This window comes from Triticum urartu, unplaced genomic scaffold, assembly GCF_003073215.2.
Source record: "Triticum urartu cultivar G1812 unplaced genomic scaffold, Tu2.1 TuUngrouped_contig_4988, whole genome shotgun sequence".
NCBI lineage: Eukaryota > Viridiplantae > Streptophyta > Magnoliopsida > Poales > Poaceae > Triticum > Triticum urartu.
This window is the reverse complement of record NW_024115623.1, coordinates 6,152-13,153: the sequence shown is the minus strand read 5'-3', so window position 1 is coordinate 13,153 and position 7,002 is coordinate 6,152. Positions and strand designations below refer to the sequence as shown.

At 44.9% G+C, this 7,002-nt stretch overlaps 1 pseudogene; it reads left to right on the top strand.

The window, feature by feature from the left end:
- Window positions 1-4,630: 4,630 nt before the first annotated feature.
- On the top strand, window positions 4,631-6,780 carry LOC125528608 (annotated as a pseudogene).
- Window positions 6,781-7,002: the final 222 nt, after the last annotated feature.

Genomic DNA, 7,002 nt, shown 5'->3' with positions numbered 1-7,002 from the left:
CTCTATCTCTAGAATGTAGGCAGTTTGCTTCGCTCACATCACCAAGTTCTCCCACTATGCTTAAATCTATTCTACTCCATTTCCTGAGATGAAATTGTGATGATGGGAGTGACATTAAACAGCTTGAACATCTAATTGTGCATGTACTCCATTGTTATATACTGATCCATCTTGTCTTTGCCTCTTATTAACATTCAAATTGTTAATTGCATTCAAAGTGTTAATTGCAGGAGCAGACACAGAGGAGGAATCTGCTACCTCAAAGCAGTTGATCGACGCCGGGAGGGTGGGTACGTGATGTCGGAGGCTGCCGGGAGGGTGGTGACGAGCTACCGAAGAGATGAGTTCTGGCTCTCCTCGATGCCAGGACGAGGCGCTGCTACCGATCGGACGTGGACTCGATTGATTTTGATTTGAAATATGACGGGTTGTAATGTAAAATGCACTTCAGTTCAAAATTTCCTCCCCTTGCGAGAGGTATTCTTGGACGGAGGGAGTAGAAGATTAGTTATAGTTTTTTTTTTTTTCAAATATACTATTAGTGGCGCATTTCAGCCTTTATTGATGGCGCACCTAGCTTTTTAGCTAGTGGCGCACCTCTAAGGTTACTAGTGGCGCACTTGGCTTTATTACTAATGGCGCACGTAAGGGTTAGTAATGGCGCACTATTAGGTGCGCCATTACTGTCTGGGATAGTACTGGCGCACCAAATGTGCGTCATTACTAAAACTTACTAATGGCGTGCTAGTAATGGCGCACCTAATGTGCGCCATTAGTAGCCAAAATAGGTGCGCCATTAATAACCTGTTTTCCAGTAGTGAGGGGGGTGAATAGTCGCTTTTAAAATAATTACGGTTTAGGCTTGAACAAATGCGGAATAAACCTAGCGGTTAATTTGTCAAGCACAAAACCTACAACAACTAGGCTCACCTATGTGCACCAACAACTTATGCTAAGCAAGATAAGCAACTAAGTGATAGCAAGATATAAGATAAGAAACAATATGGCTATCACAAAGTAAAGTGCATAAGTAAAAAAGAAAGCCTATCAAGGGCAAACCTTTGCCTTGCACATGGTCCACTTGAGCTAGATGATGATGATCTTGACTCCCTCAAGTTGGACCACCTTTCTTGATTGCGTTGACTCGATGAAGACTAGATGATTGCTCTCCCATACTCCACTATGGGTGAGCCACTCTTCGACACATCTTCACAAGTCCATTGACACCACAATGGATGGCAACCTTCAGGAACTTGATCTCTTCGTGGTGCTCCACCTGAACTTGCACACGGCAATCTTGATGACGATCACCACTTGATGTCATCCTTTCCATGGGTTGTATGATATCTTCCTCTTGACGCAAGCCCATGGACACGTACCTAACCCCACATAGAACTCTCACATAGACCATGGGTTAGTATACAAAGTGCAATGGACAATGCTTACCATACCATGGGATCACTTGATCCCTCTCGGTACAACTTTTACGCTTTGTGAGTTGATCAACTTGATTCACTCTTGACATAGTCTTGATCAACCTTTAGTATTTCCAACTCTCTTCGTTTGGATGATGTCATGAAGGTAAACATGAATGATCACACAATCTTCTTCTTCAAGACATGCTTGCAATAAGCTCAACACTCACATGACCAATCTTTGGATAATTCCTTAATAGCACCTTGGTCAACCCATAAACTCCTTGAAACCAACACATGGACTTCAAGAAATGCCTATGGAAAAATCCTTCAAATATAACTCAATGCAAGAATTAGTCCATAGAGAATGTCATCAATTACCAAAACCACACATGGGGGCACCGCATGTCCTTTCAACAGTGATATCCTCAGCCCACCACGGTTCAAGTCCTGGTGCTTGCATTTATTCCTGGATTTATTTCAGGATTTCTAGCGATGCGCGTTCAGTGGGAGGAGACGTTCCTATCGATTATGAGGCGCCTTGTGGTGACTTCGTCAACCTCAAAATGATATGCCGGCTCAGTCTCTCGGAGGTGCTCATTGGGGTAGGGTGTCATCAATGTTTTGGTCTGAAATGAGAATAGGTTGCAGCTAATGATATAAATTATGATGTAAAAATTGACTAATTCTTTTCATTAGACCTGATATAAAATAGGACCTACACCACTCCATGCTATCTTTTTTCATTATGTGACTGTAAATTATAATTAATAAAAATTTATGAATTTTAAAAAGAAACTCATCTAGCCCATGCAAGTTCTTGGGTCGATGACTAAAATACACCACCATTTATATAGGAACTTCAAAATAATAATTAATAAATTGTCAGCTATTATTATATAAGGTCCAGCTATGGACGTCATTATGGATATAAAATTTTTCCATTATGTCTAAGCAGTAAGCATGAAAACAAATCTGTGATTTGATTTTTATTTTGTTCTGATTATCATATAAGTTGATGAAGACCAAAGTTGACACAAAAAATAACCTATGTCTAGACTCGGCAAGAAGGAAAAATTTTATTATCAATTTCTTATGAATATATGACAATAATTACTTAGCCTTAAATGGTCGGGCTACACCATGGTGAGTCGACACAACCAATTAGAGCAAGAGGAAATTGTCAAAAGCCTAGGCATGGAAGATAGATAGGAATTATATTGTACTACCATGAAACGGAAATTGCAACACAAATAGTGGCTATACAGATAGCGGAGGAGGACAAAAATAAAGCATTTTATACTGATGAGATAATTTTGTGTGTTAGAATGCTAACCGCAATGTCATTAGTCACATGAAGTCACTTGGCGATGTCTTCAAAAACAATATAGATTTCTGCCAAATTTTGATCATATTTCATTAGGGTGCATATTCCAAACAATACTATTTTTTTATTGTAAATGATATATCAGTGGGAGCATTGCAGTTGGGGTAATATTTTGTTGACGTAGCAAAATATATGGATGTGTTTGCCAACAATAATACAATTAAACATAGATTGCCGACCAAAGTCTAATTTGTTTCCTTGAGGTGCGAATTATGGCTGTTTTATTTTCATATAGTTTGAATGATGCATCAATGCTAATGTGAAGGGAAAAAATAACATTAGGCCACCAAGGTGGATACTGATGGACAAAATAAAATATATACTAAAATAAGGCATGAGTGAATGATAGTGAATATTTCTAGCAAACAAGGAAGGACGAACTCATGCCGAGTATGTAATTAATATTTTTACTTTACTTCAAATTTCAAATTAAATGAACAAGAAATAAGCATCATCAAAAGTAACATGGTCTAAAGAGTGGCAGTGAGAGAAGAGTTTATAGCATTTTCCACACCGACCACCGGTCATAATGGTTTAGACAGGTATAGAAAAATACATTAACAAGAGAAGATGTGAAAGCATATATAGGTCAGTAAAACCACAAGCACAATATATGGCCAATGTCGAGGTAGATCATGAAACAGATAACAAGATACGAGTACAAGTAATCAAATTTTATATTTTATCAGTGATTTAGAAAAAATAGTAGGTAAACAGTAAGGAGGGAACAGTATTCTGAAAGTATTTTGCATGGCGAGACACATACGCTGATTCTCCTGGTCTTCCAAGTCTTGACAAATAAGTTTACACATATGGTCCCTCAAAAAACAAAGTTTACATATATGATGGAAATATTTGGACCAAAGTATAATCATGATTTCATGTATTCCAAGCTTTTTTAAAATGGTTATAATTTTCATATAAATACTGAAAAATAAAATGAAAGAACATGATAGAAAAAAAATCACAAACAGATAAATTTATACACCATGTCTAGCCGCGCAAATGTGTGGGCCATTCCGCTGGTTAATATACTAATACTACGGCCTTTTATCATTTTTTGAAGAAATAATAACTATTACCTGCGTGGGCCAGTTCCTTTTGACCCGTACCGCATGGGGAGCAAGCAGAGGTCCACGAATGATCACAACTGAGCAGCTCCTCTTTATATAGATCCAAACTAATTTGACCATTCCTGGCCCAACGACTCGCAATATTTCTACACTTAGCCTCGCTTGGTTCGGCGTTTCCGGACCCAGTCCGGCGTAAATTTCGGGTCCAGGATAAGAAGGGTCGTTTCCTAAATGACGCGCTTGATTGATCATTCTACTCTGAATATTCTGGCTGGTTTCTTGCGGTTAGAGCAACTTTAGAAGATCTTTTAAAAGTTATTTCTATGGAGAACTTTGCATTTAGACTTTTGAGTGAAAGTGCTATCTAGAACATCCCTCAAACTTCTATGCTTACTTCAAATTTTGACTCTGTATTTTGTTAAAAAATTCCTCACTTGCTTATTTGAAAAGTAGCCGTTTGTAGCCACTGCCTATTTTCAGTTTAGAGAAGCCACTTGTCGTGATAACCATCGACTTTCTTTCCGCCGGTGTCCTCTGCGCCGGGTATATTAGGGCTCTAATCATGTTTTTTTAGACAAGGCTCTGATCAGTTACGGTTGGGAAAACTCATGCGGCTCCCATTCTTCCAAGCGGGCCTTAGACTTCTGCTGGTGCGAAATGTCGACGAGCTTACAGATCTCTCCCCGGCCCTATTTTATGGTGCTCACGCTTCCCCCTTCCCAAATACCACCAGACACCAAACACCAAACACAACGATGGGCTCTCGCCGTCGTCCTCCTACCACCCTAGTCTTCCTGGTGTTGCTGCTATGCCTCTTCTATGCGCCGCGCTGGGTATTCTCGCTCTCCTTCAACCTCAACTTCTCCGACCCCAGCGCCGGTTCATCCATGGACCTCGCCGGCGATGCATCCATCAGTTCGTCACGGCTGGAGCTGACAAAAAGTGAACGCAATACAAAGATTCAGGACAGCGTCGGCCGGGCGTCCTACACACACAAGGTGCCGCTATGGAGCAAAGCCACCGGCGAGATGGCTAGCTTCACCACCACCTTCTCCTTCCTTATTACTCCCGACAAGGACAGCCTGCCGGATACAGGCGATGGGATGGCCTTCTTCCTCGGCCATTTCCCTTCGGTGCTCCCGCTAAACAGCACGGGCGGCAGCCTCGGCCTCCTCCCGTACTTGACTAACGGGACAGGCGACAGCCGGATCGTCGCCGTCGAATTCGACACTTTCCGCAACGAGCAATATGCCGATATCAACAGGAACCATATCGGCATCAACGTCAACTCCCTCAACTCAACGGCGTTCACGGACACGACCACCTGGCCGGGAAAGAACCTCACATCGCTCAGTGTTATTATGAAAGCCACGGTGAAGTACCAGAATGACTCCAAGAGGCTGGGTGTTGATCTCCTCATCGACGATGCCCTGTACCATGTAAACGCTACCGTCGATCTCAGCAGATACTTACCGGAGGAGGTCGCCGTGGGCTTCTCCGCGGCTACAGGCGACGTCGCCGAGCTGCATCGGATACTGTCATGGTCCTTCAATTCCACGCTTGAATCAAAGAAGGAAGCAGCTCCACCTGCCGAACCTCCTCTTCCTATTCCAGCCAGCAGTACAACCACAAAAAATTGGTACCAATCCTACCAGCCATCTTAGTTACTCTGCTTTTTCTGTTGGTCTGTGCGGCAGCGGTGCTGGGATGGCGGCGACACGAGAAAAGAAGAGCAAATGATGACAGCGAAGAAGACTGTGACGACAGAGCGGATCTCGAGAGAGGTGTGGCGGCCGTCGGCCCCAGACGGTATATGCACCACGAGCTTGTGACCGCAACGAGCAATTTCGCGGAGGACGAGAAGCTTGGGCGAGGCGGTTTCGGGAGCGTTTACCGGGGTCATCTCACAGTCACACTCGCAGGTGCAGTCGGTGGTGACCAAGACTGTCGTGCGGTGGCGGTGAAGGTGCTGTCTGCAGACTCGTCGTCCCAAGGGAGAAAGGAGTTCGAGGCAGAGGTGAGGATCATCAGCAGACTGAAGCATCGCAACCTTGTGAAGCTGCTGGGCTGGTGCGACAGCCGCAAGGGGCTCCTGCTTGTCTACGAGCTTGTCACGGAGGGCAGCCTAGATAGGCACCTCTACAGCAACGACGGCAGCTATCTGACATGGCCACAGAGGTACAACATCATCCTTGGCTTGGGATCCGCGCTGCACTACCTTCACGGAGAGTGGGAGCAGTGCATTGTCCACGGTGACATTAAGCCCAGCAACATCATGCTCGAGTCGTCGCTCAGCACCAAGCTCGGGGACTTCGGGTTGGCCAGGCTTATCGACCACGGCGCTGGGTCAGGGCATACCACCAAGGCCGTGCTCGGCACCGTCGGCTACATCGACCCTGAGCTCGTCAACACACGCCGGCCGTGCACCGAATCAGACGTGTACAGCTTCGGTGTCGTCCTCTTGGAGATCGCCTCTGGCCGACGACCGGTGATCGAGACCTCTGAGAGATCCTTCACGCTGCTCAGCTGGGTGTGGAACCTGTACGGCAGGGATGCGATCCTTGACGCGGCCGACGAGCGGTTGAAGGGCGGCGTGGCGGACGAGCGGTGGATGGAGCGGGTACTCGTCGTCGGGCTCTGGTGCGCGCACCCAGACCGGAGCGAGCGGCCATCCGTGGCACAGGCCATGCACGTCCTGCAGTCCTACTAGGCGAGGCTACCGGCGCTCCCGAGGCACATGTACAGGGCTGCACAGGATCTTGTGTCGTACAGGTCTTTCTCTGTTGACAGCTCGGGCTCCGGTTGTGTTCGCTCTTATTTGGTCAATACCGGCAACACCACTCTTTCGTCTGAGTCGTCCTCGACCGCGTTGCTGCGAGACTCCTAAAATCTAGCTAGTAATTGATTCATCCGGATTTATAAGGCTCTTATTTTAGATGTAGCATCGTCATTACTCTGGATTTTGTTCTTTACATATGGGGCAGGCCTAGCCTTTTTTTTTTACCCAAATGATAAGTGCCACGCGTGTGACATGAAGTAACATGGTCCAAATGCCATTATTATCATCTATTTTGCCACATCAAACAGATGACATCAGCACAATTTTTTTAGTTTTCCGAACTTAAAA